General features: G+C 38.4%; 1 pseudogene; it reads left to right on the top strand.

Annotated features, from left to right (window-relative positions):
- Positions 1-1,875: 1,875 nt before the first annotated feature.
- The window catches only part of LOC102868597, a 42,678-nt pseudogene continuing 26,077 nt past the window's right edge, over positions 1,876-18,476 (top strand).

Raw genomic sequence — 18,476 nt, 5'->3', positions numbered from 1 at the left:
ATCTGTTGGCATATTCCCACCCATCCTCATGGCAAAATTAAGTTAATGAATAGGAACATCATTTGGAGCAATAAACCCTAGACAAAATGAAATGTCCTGTACAAGATAAATTGGGCAACGATCATTGAAATATAGGATATATTATCAATTTATGTAATAAGTATTAATTATTATGAAACATTCTGGAATATATACTAATTATTATATTATAGACTTCTAAAATAATAACTGAAGTTTCCTTTAAAAATATGTATGAAAGTTAATTTTAAAAAAGAAAACAAACAAATCAAACTAATTGCAATTGATTTAGAGCCAAGTCATACTAACCCTCAAGTGAATTTTCAGAGGCTTGATAATCGATCACAAGAGAGAAGATTACCCATCTTACTCCTAAGGAACTGCTGGTTGACATAAATTGTTAGAGAGGCATTGTCTTTGAATTAGCAGTGCAAAATAAATTAGTAATCCTCACGATACTTTAAGCTAAAAATTAACACCATTTTTTTGTCTTGCTAAAAGAAAAATTATATTTATGTTAACGAGTTTCAAATACATATATACTCAGATAACTGAGTCATTGTTATTTAAACAATTGCTTTTATCCTGGAGGAAGTTTAATGTTGTAATGAGAAACATGAATGCTTCTCATACATTCCCTGAAGTTTAAGTATCTACTCAATTATTTTTCAGCTACGGATGCTTAGATATATTATAAAACCTCTTCTGTCTTAATCTTCTAATTCTAAAATGTAGATAACAAATGTACACGCTTCCCAGGAAGCACATGAGAGTTTAATGAGATAATTAAAATAACTGGGAATACTACTAAACAAATATTATTTATTGTTTCTAGATTTTTGTCTATAAACAGGAATTGTATTTTAACCAATTACTGTACACTCACTCTTCTTAAAAGTTCCATCCAAAAATAAAACAAAAAAAATAAAAATAAAAAAAAAAGTTCCATCCAACTAGGTGCTATAGAGGGAGCTCTGGTGGCCTGCTGTTTTTGTTATGTGCTATCAAGTCACCTGCAACTAATAATGACCCAAAATACAATAGCTCTGATATCTGCCCTGTCTAGAGCCAGTTTCACTGATTCTGATGCACCTATACCCACCCATTAATCCAGTTACTATATCAATCTATCTCATCTGGGGGTTTTCTCCTGTGCTAATGGCAAGGAATGGGACTGACAACCTAAATGTATGTGATTTGAATCCATTAGGTACTCCACAGAAGAAAAATGGGCAGTCTCCTCCAAAGCAATTTACTGCCTCAAAAAATGTGCTGGATGGTCAGCTATGTGTCTATTCAAACTCAATAGTACACAACAACAGCCGTTGTTACAGAGTCAATTCCAACATCCTGGTTACTACAAATGGTTAACATGTTCGACTGTTAACCAAAATGTTTATGGTTTGAGTTTGCTTAGAGAAACTTTAAAGAAATGAAGAGTGATCTATTAAAAACAAAACATCAGCCACTGAAAACCTTATGGAGCATAATTATACTATGATACACATTCAATTGTCACTTCTGAAAAATTACTTGTAATTAATACTTTACAGTGTTCTGCAGATGACCTCTTTACTATATCCTTTTGTGAAATTCTCATTAAAAAAAATAAAGTCATCAAGTTTATTTAAAAGCACAAATCAAGTCACACAATCAGCTTTCATTTTTCACTAATTTGATATTTATGAAATTAAGAAAATCAAGTAGCTCTCTTGACTTCCTGTTAGGTGCTTTGTTTTGTTTTGTTTTGTTTTTTCTTCTGTTTTGTCTTGGTTTGACAATGGCTTAGATTGCTTCTGCCCTTATACAATAGAAAAGAAAAATTAACAGGTGAAATTTGTCCCTGTTCTTAGATACATGAACCATAAAACATTGGGTTGTCAAGAAGCTCAGTTTTCTTTGCATGTCGCATCCTCTGCAGCCCTTCTTCTGTACACTGATATTTTCTACCATTCCAATACCCTCAATTATGGTAATGGCTACCAGGAATGTAAACTTATGGTAAGACATGTTATTTACTTTCTATTGTAGATATAACAAATTTGTCTTTCAGATAGCAAGAAGCATATTACTTGCTGAAAAGCAAGTATTGCCCTGTTCACTTATGAATAAAAATACACTCTAGTTGTAGGCTGCCAAGAGTTGCAATATATTTCCTTAGGATTACAAGCAACACTTCATTTTTGATAATGTACTTGGAAAGATAAAATGCATCAGAAAAACTCTTTTCACTAAATTTATCATTCACACGGTTGGCCTATCTTGCTTAGTCACATAATTCATAGACTGATTATGTGCAAAGTGAATGAATCATGCAACTAAATATTTTCAAGGCAGCATATGAATGATAGAGTTAATCAATAATGTACCCAAACTTACCTTACTAGCTATTAATACAGTGTTCTTTACTTTGGTCAATCCCAGAAAAATCAATGAACAGAGATTACTCAGAACCAGAGATTCAAGGCCAGTCTTAGGCAACATTATGAAAAACAAGTATATTTGAGCAATTACAAGACTTTCTAGGTATTTTCCATACTCAGTTGCACATTTTAAACTGACACTTAAATCCCTATGATATCATTTCTAAATATCAGTGGAAAGTAGATTTTATATCAGAAAGGCACAACTTTCTATTATTCTATAAAATGGATGGAAACGCTTTCTAAATTTTCATTTGCTATTTAAAATTTTACAAACATATATCACAAAGGCCAACTCTAGCTGAATAATACTTAAACAATGACTACAGCTAGTACAACTAAAGGATAAAAATGCTATGACAAAAGCAATTTTATCTTACTTATAACCCTTACATTGTTAGTAATCTTTACTTGAAAAACAAGTAAACTTTAGCTGTCTTCTCCATTAATACTGTTTTGACTGTATTGCTCTGCCTGCCTTTTAAATGAAAAGTGTTCAATATAAATATCCACCTTATTCTGCACATTGAAAACAGCCAAGTGTGGGGACAGTTCTTGTAATAAATAATCACAAATGTCTACAAGAAGCTGGCTCATCCCACACCACCAGATTTCAAAGAAAGAAGAACTCATAGGCATTTCTCTTAAACCACATACATCTATAATCTCCTTGACATCCTACCAAATTCTACATTTCAAGAGCAAGAGATCATTTATGTGTTTAACAAAGGTAGAACAGAAAACAAAAGAGTGAAATAAACAAAGGATCTTCTTTTATAAGCATATTCAAGAAATGATTGCAGATGATTTCCAATACAGCAAAGATGCCTCAGCTGTAGATTCACCCCGCGTCCATCTCACTAGCATTGCAAATTCACATTCGTTGCTTCATCTGTTGCTTAATTTCCTTTGAATAATGTTCATAGTCAGATATTTGACCACAGTCATAATCAGGTATTTCATCAGGCTTACATGAAAAATATGCTCTCTACAAGTATCTATTTAACCACAGATAAAATTAAAACTTAGGTAAAAATTTATTTGTACATTTTAACAAAAACCTTAGGTGACTTCTTGATTTCCAAAAACATTAATTTTTATGCACTATGTTTTGAAGATCTAAAAGCCAACCATTCTAATCTTACTTTTTTAAATTTTTTTTTTACACAATCAGATAATTCTTTAAGATTTAGTATTGTTTTCATAGGGAGCATTGATGGCTTAGTGGCAAGGAGTTGCACTGCCAACTCAAAGGAACAAGGTTAAAATCCATCAACTGCTTCATGACAAAGATGGCCAATCTCCTCCTGTAAGATTTATAACTTCTGAAAACTCACCAGAGGGTGAGCTGTTTGTTGATTCCAACTTAATGGCACACAACAGCAAGATATTGTATTATCTATGAACTGCCAGAAGTCCAGGCTGGGTTTAGAAGGGGTCGTGGTATAGGGATATTGTAGCTGATGTTAGATGGATCTTAGCTGAAAGCAGAGAATACCAGAAGAATGCCTATCTGTGTGTCTGTGATTATGCAAAGGCATTTGACTGAGTGGATCATAAAAAACTGTGGCTGACTCTGAGAAGAATGGGAATCCCAGAACATTTAATAGTGCTAATGAGAAACCTATAATTGGCCCAAGAGGCAGTCGTCAGAACAGAGCAGGGCAACACTGCATGGTTCAAAATTGGGAAGGGTGTACGTCAGGGATGTGTCCTATCTCCATACCTTTTCAATCTGTATGCAGAGCAGATTATCCAAGAGGCTGGGCTCTATGAGGAGAAGCGTGGCGTTAGGATTGGTGGACGATCGATTAACAATCCGCAGATAACACAACCTTGTTTGCTGAAACTGAGGAGGACCTCATGCACTTACTGCAGAGGGTCAAGGACTGCAGCCTTCAATAGGGACTGAGGCTCAATGTCAAGAAGACAAAAATTCTCACCACTGGACAAATCGGTAGCATCAGGATGGATGGTGAAGAGATTGAGATTGTTCACAGCTTCAGTTTGCTCGGCTCCACGGTCAACGCTCTTGGCACCAGTAGCCAGGAAATCAAAAAACGTATTGCGATGGGAAAGTCTGCGGTTAGGGACCTCTCTAAAGTAATCAAGAGCAATAGTGTCTCTCTGGAGACTAAGGTGCACCTGATACAGGCCATGGTTTTTGCAAACACTTGTTATGCTTCAGAGAGTTGGACAATGACTAGGGAGGATAGAAGGAGAATTGACGACTTTGAGCTGTGGTGCTGGAGAAGAGTATTGAATGTACCATGGACTGCCAAGAAAACAAACAGATTCATTCCGGAGAGGGTTAAACCAGGCTGCTCCTTGGAGGCAAGTTTTCTGGGGCTTCATCTGACATACTTTGGACATGTTGTAAGGAGAGACAGGTCTTTAGAGAGGGACATCATGCTGCGCAGAGTGGAGGCACAGCGCAAGAGGGGAAGACCCTCTATGAGGTGCATTGATTCAATGACTGGAGTAATCGGGATGGGTGTGTCAGAGGCAATGAGATTGGCACAGGATAGAGCACAGTTTAGGGCTGTTATACATAGGGTCGCTATGAGTCGCAAACTACTCGACGACACATAACAACAAAACAAGACGTGCAGGCTGGATTTAGAAGAGGTCATGGTACTAGTGATATTATAATTAATGTTAGATGGATCTTGGCAGAAAGAAGAGAATACCAGAAGAATGTCTATCTGTGCTTCATTGACTATGCAAAGGCTTTTGAATGTGTGGATCACAACAAGCTATGGCTGACTCTGAGAAGAATGGGAATCCCAGAACATTTGATTGTGCTGATGTGAAACCTATACTTGAACCAAGAGGCAGTCATCGGAAGAGAGCAGGGAGAGGATGGTTCAAAATCAAGAAAGAGGTCCATCAGGGATGTATTTTGTCCCCATACCTTTTCAATCTGTATGCAGAACAGATCATCCAAGACCCTGGGCTGTATGAGGAGAAGTGTGGCATCGAGATTGGTGGAAGAATCATCAACAATTTGCGTTATGCAGATGACACAACCCTTCCTGCTGAAATTGGGGAGGACCTGAAGCACTTGCTGCAAAATGCCAAGGACTGAAGCCTTCAATACGGATTGAAGCTCAACATAAAGGAAACAAAGATTCTCACCACTAGGCCTATTGCAGCATTAGTATGGATGGTTAAGAGATTGAGATAATTAACAGTTTTAGTTTACTTGGCTCCACAGTCAACAGTCTTGGTAACAGTAGCCAGGAAATCAGGAGACGAATTGCACTGGGAATGTCAATTGTGAAGGGACCTCTCAAGAGTACTGAAGAGCAATGACATCAGGCTGGAGACTAAGATGAGCCTGATCGAGGCTATAGTCTTCACAACAACGTGCTATACATCAGAAAGCTGGACAGTGACTAGGAATGACAGAAAGAGAATTGATGCTTTTGAGCTGTGGTAATGGAAAGAAAATACTATGAACAGCTAGGAGAACAAACAGGTTTGTCCTGGAGAGGGTAAAGTCGGAGTACTCCTTGTTGTCAAGGATTCTGAGGCTTTGTCTGACATACTTTAGGCATGTTGCAAGGAGGGACTGGTCCTTGGAGAAGGACATCATGTTTGGGAGAGTGGAGGGACAGCACAGGAGAGGAAGACCCTCAATGAGATGGGTCAATTCTGTAATTGGAGTGGTGGGAACGAGTGTGTCGGAGACAGCAGTGTTGGCTCAGGATAGAACAGCGTTTAGGCTTTTGTACATAGGGTAGCTTCAAGTTGCAAGCAACTCGAAGGCATATAACAACATCATCCATATACATGTTAGGGAGCTCTGTTGGCACAGACCATAGGGATTTGCAGGGCTAACCCAAAGGTTGTTCAGCTCTGGTGGTAAAATCCATCAACCTCTCCTTGAGAGAAAAATTGACAATGTAGTGTAACTTATAGGGATCTCTGGTAGTCTAGTGGCAAGAAGCTGTACTTCAATACTGAAGACGTATAGTTAGAGGCTACCAGCTTCTCCTGGGGAAATGGATGGACAATCTCCTCCCATTCCATAAACTGTCTTTGAAGATTTACCAGATAATGTGCTACAGATAGGTTCTGGATTGAAGGTACACAGTGTAATACACAGCCTGAGAAACCCAGTGGAGGGTCAGCTATGAGTCAGTTCCATCTTGAAGGCCATAAGTAAGTTATAACGAATTCTTAATGGATATTATACTCTGGAGGTCTAAGGCTTATGATTGTCTTTTCTCATCAATAATTAACTGTTTATTTTGTGCTGAAGCAATCATTGTATTATGGAGAAGGTTAGAATGGGAAACAAGCCCCACCCTAATAGAGGCTTATATAAACTCATGGGACCTAAGTGCAGATAGCCTTTTCTTTTGGAAAAGTTCACCTGCCTGGTGCATAGCTTTTAGATGCTCACCAGTTTCTACCCCACCAGCCTGCACCACCCACAGTCACCATCCAGAGATGCCATAAGTGACAGTTTTCAGGATCCTGGCCCATCACTCATGAAGTTTCTCCAAAACCAGCCTTCTACCTACAGTCTAATGGGTCTGAATTTCTAGAAGATCTTCTTGTCAATCATCAAACCCAAGTGACATAGAAGAGCTAAGAAGCTGAGAAAAGTAGGAGCTATTGATATCAGAAATTATGAACTTACATGGTGTGTCAAGCATTTGAGACTATTGACCTGAGACTTATTATAGTTTGCTACTAATTTTAACAGGACAAATTATTTATGTGAATTGCATTATTTACCTACCTATTTTTATGCAAAAGAAGTAAAGAATATATCATAATGCTGCCATTGGGCCCAGTGGTGAGGATCTTCATTTTCTTGATTCTGAGTTTCAATCCATTTTGAAGGCTACATTACTTGATCTTCTGCAGCAAATGCTTCAGGTTCTCCGCAGTTTCAGCAAACAGGGTTCTGTCATCTGCATAACACAGGTTGTTGATAAGTCAACCTCTAGGCGTGATGCCACATTCCTCCTCATACAGCCCAGCCTCTGAATAATTTGTTCTGCATATAGATTGAAATTGTAAAGATAGGACACATCCCTGGCACATACACTTCCCAATTTTGAATACTATGGAGTTTAAAATCAAGAAGGAAGTATGTCAAGATTAGATTTTTTTTCTCCATATCTATTCAATCGGTATTCTAATCAAATTATTAAAGAAGCTGGACTCTATGAGAAAGAAGGTGCCATCAAGTTCAGAGGAAGACTCATCAATAACATGTGTTATTCAGTTGGCACAACCTTGCTTGCCAAAAGTGAAGAGGACTAGAAGTATTTGTTGAAGAAGTTAAAAAATATAGGCTTCAATATGGATTACATCTCAACATAAAGAAAACAAAGATTCTTACTACTAGACCTACAGGCATCTTAATTGGATCCACAACATCATCTTACTTGGATCTACGATTTAACACCCTTGATATCAGCAGTCAGAAATCAGAGTCATATTGGGTGTCAACCTGGCACAGGGGCCATGCTAATCTTCCCTGTATTGTTCGAATTTCAGCATATGTGCTGCAAAAGCTAGCGGAAGAGATTGATTGCACTGGGCAAGTCTGCATTTAGGGGCTTCTACAAATTACTGAGGAGTAATGCAGTCAGTTTGAGGACTAAGGGTTTTCTGATCACTTGTTATGCATCTGAGAGCTGGACAATGAATAAGTATGATGAAGAACAATTGAAGCCCTTGGGCTGTGGTGTTGGAGAAGAGCACTAAACATCCCATGGAATGCCAAAAGAACAAACAAAAAAGTCTTGGAGAGGGTGAAGATAGAGTGGTGTTTGGGGCCAAAGAAATAAAGTTTCCCCTCACATACTTCAGCCTTGTTGATAGGAAAGGCTATTCCTTGGAGAGGAAAGACCCTTAACCAGATTCATTAACATGGTGATTGCTGCAATGGCTTCACTGGGTATGACAAGGGTCAGTAGTGTTGTTCATAGGGTCTCTATGTGTCGTACTCAACTTGATGGCACCTAACAACAACAACAACAACACCACCACCAACAACAACAAGAAACTCTAGTAATTGATAGAGGAACAGAGAATTTGGTGACCTTATACATTAAGTCTTGGTTATATCTCTTACTGTCTATTGTACATAGGGTTTTCAAAGGCCTGTCACGTTGAAAATGGATGGCCAATCCTTCTTCCTAGTCTGTCTCAATTGGTTTGTTTGTGTATTTGTTGTGTCCTTCATTGACTATGCAAATTCCTTTGACTGTGTGGATCACAGAAAGCTATGGCTGACTCTGAGAAGAATGGGAATCCCAGAACATTTGCTTGTGCTAATGCAAAACCTATACTTGGACCAAGAGGCAGTCATCAGAACAGAGCAAGGAGACACTACATGGTTCAAAATCAAGAGGGGGCTCCATCAGGGATGTATTTTGTCTCCATACCTTTTCAATCTGTAGTGGCATCAGGATTGGTGGAAGAGTCATCAACAACCTGCGTTATGCAGATGACACAACCCTGCTTGCTGAAACTGAGAAGGACCCGAAGCACTTGCTGCACAAGGTCAAGGACTGCAGTCTTCAATATGGATTGAAGCTCAACATCAAGAAAACAAAGATTCTTACCACTGGGTCAATTGGCAGCATCAGTATAGATGGTGAAGATATTGAGATAATGAACAGTTTTAGTTTAATCAAAACTCTTAGTCACAGCAGCCAGGAAATCAAGAGATGAATTGGGAAAGTCAGCTGTGAGGGACCACTCAAGAGTACTGAAGAGCAACAATGTCAGGCTGGAGACTAAGATGTGCCTGATCCAGGCTATAGTCTTCCCAATAATATGCTATGCATCAGAGAGTTGGACAGTGAATAGGGGTGATAGAAGGAGAATTGATGCCTTTGAGCTGTGATGCTGGAGAAGAGTGTTGACTATATCATGGACTGCTAAGAGAACAAACAGGTTTGTCCTGGAGAGGGTGAAGCCAGAATGCTCCTTGGAGTCAAGGATTCTGAAGCTTTGTCTGACATACTTTGGGCATGTTGCAAGGAGGGACTGGTCCTTGGAGAGGGACATCATGTTTGGGAGAGTGGAGGGGCGGTGCAGGAGAGGAAGACCCTCAATAAGATTGATCGATTCTGTGATTGGGGTGGTGGGAATGAGTGTGTCAGAGACAGCAAGGTTGGCACAGAATAGAACGGCATTTAGGGCTCTTGAATATAGAGTCGCTATGAGCCACAAGCAACTTGATGGCACATAACAACAACGACATCATCTCTTACTGATTTTACTCAGGAAAGTTGCTGTATTACCAGAATTTTTCACAGAAAGGCAACAAAATTGACAATTGTTGTACTGAGGTGGGATGAGAGTAACAGTATTTGATTTCCAGGATTGCTTTCAATGAGTTTGTCTTTTGAGGTTGTAGAAGTGGCCATGGTTACCTGAGAGTACAAGCGAACAGCCCCAATCTATAAACCTCTGTTACATTTCAAAAATTAAGAACTATTTGTGTGGTTTTGTTCTTTTCTTTTCCTTCATGGGACAATGTTGATCTTTAAAATGCTAAGTAAGCTTTATCAGCATTATTTTACTTTGAAAGGAAGATTTTAAGAAGAAAATTATTGCAATTGGGATAATTTTTAAATCTGTCCAAATTCTTAGTAAATGAGATAGCAAAGGAGAACAGTCAAAGATTATTTTGCATACAGACACTGATTACTGAAGACACAGAAAAACTAAGAGCAAAGCTGAGAATTGAAAATGGGAAGATACAGTAGAAAAATTGCTTCCTTTTGGAAATTTGCTGCACATTTTTTGGCAGCAATCACTGTCTTTGGTTATGAAAATGAAAAGCGATAAAATTCACCCTCAGCTAATTTGTAGATCTAATCCATAGATAGTTGTATTACTAACATCAAGGATGAAACTCTCTTCTAGTACAAATTCACCAGCAATTATTGTTTTTACTTGCTGTCAAGTCGCCTGCAACTCATAGGGACCCTGTTTAAAACAGCTCTGAAGCCTGGCCCATGCTAAGTCAGTCTCACCGAATCTGACACATCTACCCCCCATTTCCCCAGTGACTGTGTCAATCCATCTCACCCAGTATCTTCCTCTCCTGTGCTGTCCCTCTCCACTTCCAAGCATGATGTCCTTCTCCAAAGACGATTCCCTACTGGCCACGTGCCCAAAGTATGTGAAATGGAGCTCTAATATCCTAGTCTCCAAGGAGAAACTTGTTTTCACCCACTCCAAGACAGATCTCTTTGTTTTCTTGGCAGTCCATGTTATGTTCGAGACTCTATTCCAGCACCTCAATGCAAAGGCATTTTCTTCTGTCATCCTTAGTCTTTATCCAACCCTCTGATGCATAGCAAGTAATTGTAAAGACCATGGCCTGGGTCAGGGGCACCTTAGTGTCTAGATTGATATTGTTGCTTCTCAATACTCCGTAAATTTCCCTGACAGCAGATTTTCCCAGTGCAATTCATCTTTTCATTTCCTGACTGCTGGTGCCAAGTGTTGATTGTGGAACCGAACAAGCTGTATCTGTTAACAATCCCAATTTCTTCTCCATCATGGTGCTTGCTGCCAATTGGCCCAGTGGTGAGAATCTTTGTCTTCTTGACGTTGACCTTTGATCCATATTGAAGACTACAGTCCTTGACCTTCTGCAGCAAGCATTTCAGGTCTTCCTCAGTTTCAGCATGCTAGGCTGTGTCATCTGCATAATATAAGTTGTTGATGAATCTTCCTCTACTTCTGATCCCATATTCCTCCTTATAAAGCCCAGCCTCCTGAATGATCTTTTCTGCATATAGATTGGAAACCTATGAAGACAGGAGACATCCTAGACACAATCCTTTCTTGATTTTGAACCATGGAGTGTTTTTCTTGCTCTGTTCTAAGGACTGCTTCCTGGTTCAAGTATGTGTTTCCCATAAACACAATCAAGTGTTCTGGGATTCCAATTACCTTAATGTTAGCCATAATTTGTTGTGATCCACACAGTCAAATTCACTTGAATAGTCCATAAAATACAGATAGACTTTCTTCTGGTACTCTCTTTCCTATCTGCCAAGACCCATCTACAAGTGAGAAAGGCAGACAGTCTCCTCCCAAGTGATTTATAGCCTTAGAAATGTAATGGAGGATCACGTATGAGCCAGTGCCAACTGCATGGCAATGAGGGTTTTGGTTTGTTGTTGTTGTTGTTTTGTTTGTTTGTTTGTTTGTTTGTTTTAGTTTGAGTGCTACAGTGGTTAGGAAATCTGATTGCTAATGAAAAGATTGTTGTTGTTTGGTGCTGTCAAGTCGTAAACAATTCATAGCGACCCTATGAACGAAAGGCCTGAGCATTGTTCATAGAGTTTCTCGAGGCAAGCCATTTTGAAAGTGGATGCCACTCCTGCTTCCAGGCTTGTTTTCGTTGGGAAGCTCCAGCAAACACTGTCCACCATGGGTGACCATCACCACGTTTGGCACACCAGTGTCACAGTGGTCAGCATCACAGCAACCACCAGTTACCTCTGTACAGCAATGCACAGACCAGTGCTATGCTATACCAACTAGAAGAATATTTGGCAGGAAAAAGGTGATATATTTGAATGGCAACAATATGTGCCCTACAACCTGTTGTTCACTTTTTCAAGCACGTAGAGTCTGGACCAATTCTATTTCCCTCAGTAAAATTAGTATACCAGTGTATAAAATCATCATTTGTATTCTAGAATTTCTTTTACTAATAGAAGTAAAAAACTTCTACAAGTCTGAACTGGTGTGGGCCTACTGTTTCATTTTACAAGATGGGGTGAAATGGACAACCGAGCCACTGGAAAAAGCCACACATTCAAGCTGTTGAATTTCTCAATGATCAATTTCAGATCATTTGAAACATAAGTTATTCTGATAAATGAATATATGAGCATCAACATGTATTCAATTCAGCTTCTACTTGAAAATTATTCTAAAATGAACCAACATATGTGCATTAGGAACATGAATTTCTATTCACAAATGTCATCTGCTAACAAAGTAAGCTTTTAGCTTTGTAGAATAAGACACCCTCTGCTTAATCTCATGGAATGTTCTCACACACATACAGACTCCTCACACATGAACACTCAATCCAATCTTTCCATATCTCTGAAGTGGTTCACATGGATAACAGCTGCCAAATTATGCACGTCTATCATTTATCTTCTACGCAACGTACACTGGATCAAAATATTCACCATCATAAGCCAATGCTACTTTATGTTGTGCTGTACCAATAGTCTGGAAAAGGCTGGAAAAAGGATTTCATGTCCATAGGGAAAATGAGTAGACACCATCAACTACAAAGGAGGAGATAGTACAAAGGGACATTTCTGTTCTAAGTACATCCTTTGTCTCATTTAGCATAAGTTGTCCAGTTTATTTCAATAATAGTGCCTATATTTAATTTTGTCTTTGGTGTGTTATATTTAAAAGGTTAATTTTGTTTATACTTATATCTCAATTTATTATATCCTGTTAGAGACATATCTTTCAATTATAAGTCGAAAGAAACAAATACAAAACATTTTTTACTTGAGTATTCAATTATAAAAATATATGAGCAAAAATTAGAAAAATTTTATTTTTATGATGTTATAAATCTTAGTCGTGATTCACAGACAAAATATCATATTGGTTTCACATACTCTAATCTCTAAATCATGGATTGGATTTTTTTTTTCAACAAAAGTACAAACATTTGACTTTGGGGACTATATTATTTCTATAGCAATTATGCAACTATAAAATGATACTAAAAAGTAGTGATAGATAATATAAATAGGCATGCTTTTAGAAATTATTATACAAAAAGTTGTGGAGTGAATTTGGTCCAAGAGCTGTAGTTTAACTCTGCTCATTTTAAGGAACATGAACTGTATTTAAAAAGCCCCAGTATCATAGCATGATGGACTACTAACCAAACCAGAGATTCAAGTTCATCTGCTATAGACAGAGATAACCAGCTTTTATCTGGAAAGATTTATGACTTCAATAATCCAATGGAGGATTACCATGAATGGAAACAGACTTAGTGGTAGTAGATTTTGGAGTTTAGGGGTTTCTATATATGTGGTAACTCAGTGAGGTAGGCCATCTAAAGCAATGCTTACCAACTCAAACATTTAAGACTTCTCTGTTTTCTATGGAAGGAACTCTCATGGTCTATTGTTTAAGTACTCAGTTGCTGACTGGAAGAATGGTAGTTTGAAACCTCTAGACTCTCTGTGAAACCCTATGAACCTGCAGAAAGGATGAAAGTCACACAAGTGTTGAGGACTTTCATTCATAGGGTCTATATGAGTCATCTATGACTTGACAGCACTTAACAACAACATTGAGAGATGAGTTGGCATAGTGGACATAAAGCGATGCTACCAAGCCAAAGGTGGGTGACTCTAATCCACAGCTCTCAGGCCTGTTTTTAATTGGTTTTAGTCAAACATTCTTCTAGGTTATGTAGGTCTGGTGTGTCCACTTGCCGTACAGAGGTAACTTGTGGTTGCTGTGAAGCTGAACACTGTGACGCTGATGTGTCAAATGTGATAATTGTTACCCATGGTGGACAGTATTTGGTGGGGTTTCCTGATTAAAACAAGCTTGGAGGTAGGAGTGGCATCCACTTCCGTAATAGCTTGCCTCCAGAAAACCCTATCAACCTGAAGAAAGGGTGAAAGTCACACAAGTGTTGAGGACTTTTATTAATAGGGTCGCTATGAGTCACCTACGACTAGACAACACTTAACAACAACAACAGGCTCTCTGTGGGAGAAAGAGATGTTGATGGACTTTCATATGGATTTGAGGCTTATAAAAAACACATGCTGCAGTTCTGCTTTGTCCTCTAGATCATTATGTGCCGGAATCTACTTCATGGCCCACAACAGATCAGGAACAGATTGTCAGTGGAACATCAACCCTCTTTTATGTGTTTTGGCTGGCAAGTGTCACAAGTTACATACTGCTCCCATCAAAGACTAATTACCTGAACTAATAGTCATATACAATAGTTAAAAGAAGGAAATAGGAAAGCAAATAGAATGTTAAGTGAGTAAGTTTTCACTACTGCACACAAGAATTACAGCACCAAAGAGTAAAGATCAGAAGGATGAGTTCCTCTCAGGTGAGCTCAGAAGCTGCAGCAAACCTTCTTTTTATAGATAGTTACAGATGTAAGATATATGAGCTGGGAGGTGGAGGATTAGGAAGACATATCCAGCAGTTGGGAAGATATTCCCTGTGGGCAATAATATTATACATATCGACTAACAAATTATCTTTCCAGTTGTCTGAACTGGATAAAAGAATAGAAAGATACAGAACCAGTTTAAATAGGGACAGGATACCATGAGATAACATATTAAGGGGAGAAAAAGAAGAAGAAATTGAGTATAAGTATAATCTGATTCAACCCGTGGTCTCCACAATTCCTTACTATGAATCAGGGAGCTGGACAATGACCAAGGATATCAGAAGAAGAAGTAATGTCTGAGTTGTGGTGCTGGAAAAGAATATTGAACATACATTGGACTGTGAAGAGAGCTAACAGGTCTGTACTATAGAGGGTGAAACCAAGCTTCTTCTTGGAGGCAAGGATTTAAAGACTCCATACCACACACTCTGGGTATGTAACTAGGAGGCATCAGTCTTTGGGGAAGGATATCATGCTAGGAAGAGTTGAGGGAAGACAGCATAGGAGAGGAAGACCCTGGATGAAATGGATTGGCACAATAACTGGGATAATGAGGGTAAGTGTGTCAAAGACAAGAGATCGGCCCAGAACAGATCAGTGTTCAGAACTATTGTGCACAGGCTGTCTATGAGTCATAGTCAACTGGATGTCACATAACAACAACAACAACAACATAATCCCGAAATGTGCCCTGGAGCCATACTTCTTCAAGGAGGGCATTGAGAGAGAAGATCTTGAAGGTTATGAGCTTTGAAGAGCACTTGATTGGAAGTATAAATGGGAAGATTTGTTCTGGAGAAGACAATTTAGGAGCAGAAGCTCAGCAACAAGGACCTTTCTTCAGAACTACCTCAGAGAGAAAATCTCCACTAATTCTGGTACTTGGAATTCAGAGTTTGAGTCTCCTAAACTCCTGAGAGACCAGTAGCAGCATGAGACATCAAAAAAGTAACTTGAAGCCAGAGGGAGGTGCTTGCCTGTCTAGGTGTAGGTACAGAGGTGGTAGGTGATGCTGGCAAAGTGGATGGGGCCAAAACACACATGCCAAAAAGGAGTTAGACCAACACAGAATCTATTGGTTCCTTTGTAATTGGGAAGTCTCTTTTATCTGTTCTTTTGTGTCTGTCAGATATTGTTCCAAAGCTGAGCATCTAATTAACATGGACTAGGAAAAAGGATTGGCCATCCATTTCCAAAATAATAGACCTTCAAAAACTTTAAGTAAAATAGAGCACACTTAGATTAGACTAGTAGATATGGCAAAAGAAGCTAAGTCTTCATGTTGGAAATACAATGGAGGGGTAACAATTGTAAGCAGATGCTAGTGATTAATGTATGAATGTAAGAAAATTAGACATGTAAGAAATGTAAGAAATGGACTGCATAAATATCAACATACTAGGCATAGGTGAGCTGAAATGAATTGACATGGGAAATTTTAAATCAGACAATCATATGATCTGTTACATCTGATATGAAACAATGAGGGGGAAATTAGGTTGCATTCATAGGTAAAAAGACCATTTATAGATTCTTCTTGAAACACAATCTTGTAAGTGACTGGATGTTACCTATACACATGCAAAGAAGATCTATTAATACTATCATCATTCAAATGCCAATTCATCTCATCAGGGGTCTTTCTGTACTTTGCTGACCCTCTATCTTTCCAAGTATATGTACCTTTCCAAGAAACAGCCTTGCTTAGGGTGAAACATGGAGAAGGCTAAATCTCACTTCTACTCACATCTTGTAATGGGAATTGTCTCCATCAGTAATATCCATATTACAAAACAAATAGCTACCTGGTCAGACATGCTCCTGCACCTATTTTTAGGAATTATTGTTACAATTTGACTTACAGATTTTACTCACAGTAGTAAGGGAAATAGTTTGGGGAGTGGGCGGGGGGGGCAAGGGATATCACACAATGCAAGTTCTGGTTTAGTCCCAAACCAAATTAACAAAGCAGAATTCTTCAATTAGTGAAAGTCCAGGTTCAGTTCAGCAGCACAACTGCAGCTCTGGTTTCTTCATTATCTGGCAAACTTTATTTCAGAGTAGTTACAAGTCAGCTTTTACTTCAATCATCTAGCAAGTACAATCTTTAACTGTGGCTCCATCTCCAGAGTTATTCTAGTTATACCTTGCCACACTCTTTTCAGAGTCTCTTCACCCTCCCTCTAGCACCATTTTTCAGAGTGTAAAGTGCTCGCTTATATTAGTCTCACAGCTGTTGATGATTTGCAAGACCATGTGTCTGTGGTTAAGGCAGCTGGAGACCATGCCCCAAAAGAGCTAACACAATGGATAGAAAATCCAGTTTTCAAGATTTCTGACCCCACATCTAGCTCCATATACAAAGCATGAAAGAGGAAGCTTTGCCATTTTTGCCTCCAAGAAGCACTTTGGCTACACATTTCCCAAAAGAGATCTCTTTACACTTTTGGAAATTCATGGGGTTTTTCAGTACTCTTCTTCAGCACCACAATTCAAAGGAATCAATACTTCATCAGCAAGAAAAGCTTTCCAAACATAATGAAAATCCTACAACCAAGAGAGGATAAAATAGATGAAAGAAACCTTCTAAAGATCAAATCCCTAGGCATATCTAAAAACTTTTCCAACAGAGTAAAAAAGAAAGCTGCAGACTGGGAAAAATATTTAGCAATGACATATCTGATTACGAGTTCATATCTAAACTTTATAGAATGTTCTAACTCAACAACAAAAAGACAATCAGCCCAATCACAAAATGGGCACAAAAGGCAAACAGCCCAATCACAAAAGGGGCACAAGATATGAGTGGATATTTCACTAAAGAAGAAATTCAGATGCCCAACAAACACATGAAGGAATGTTCAAAATCCCTAGCTATCAGAGAAATGAAAATCAAACCAGTAATGAGATAGCATCTCACCCCAGCAGCAATAGCAAAGTTCAAAATATCAGCTAACCATTACTGGTGAGAGATTAGAATTCTCCCTCACAGCTGGTGAGAATGTAAAATGATACAACCAGTATGGAAGGTAGGCTGGCATTTTCTCCAAAAGTTCAAAATAGAAATATAGTTTGACTTATTCATCTCATTACTGAGAACGTACCCCAAAGAATAATGAGGCAGACAGACGTATGCACACTCATGTTTATTGCAGCTTTATTCACAATAGCAAGGATATGGAAGGAGGGCTAGTGTGCATAAACAAATGAATGGATAAAAACTGGGCACATTCACACAATGGAATTATCAGGTATCACCAAAAATAATGAACTTGTAAAACACTAAACAATATGGATGAATCTGGAAGGCATGCTGAGTGAAGTATCTTGGTCACAAAGGACAAAGGCTGCTTAAGTCTACTGTTATAAAAATAAGACGGACATGAAGGGAAGGTAAGAAGAGAAAAATAAAGAAAATGTACTGGAACAGATGAAGAAAAGGACTGTTTGAAAGGAATGTATTAGTAGGCATCAAATGTATGGAAATTAACAATTTGGAGCAAGAATTTCATTACAAATTGAGAGAAGGAAAAGGGAAAGGGAAAGAGGAAAAGATGCATCAAGTATTGAATGAAAATCCAAATGTTCTGTAATCTTTCCATAAAATCACAGTTAAAAAAAGAGAATTAGACATTACCAAAGAGAAAATTATAGGTTACAATTTGCAACATGTAAATATGTAATCTAAATAAAAGATGGGCAAAATCAAATTTGTTGTTGTTGTTGTTGTTATGTGCCATCATGTCGCTTGCGACTCATAGCGACCCTATGTACAACAGCCCTAAACTCCGCTCTGTCCTGTGCCAATCACACTGTCTCTGACACTCCCATCCCAATTA

The sequence above is a fragment of the Elephantulus edwardii genome, unplaced genomic scaffold (assembly GCF_000299155.1).
Source record: "Elephantulus edwardii isolate Elephantulus edwardi_28Jun2011 unplaced genomic scaffold, EleEdw1.0 scaffold00023, whole genome shotgun sequence".
Lineage (NCBI taxonomy): Eukaryota > Metazoa > Chordata > Mammalia > Macroscelidea > Macroscelididae > Elephantulus > Elephantulus edwardii.
The sequence above is the reverse complement of the archived record's forward strand: the minus strand, read 5'-3'. Positions and strand labels throughout refer to the sequence as shown.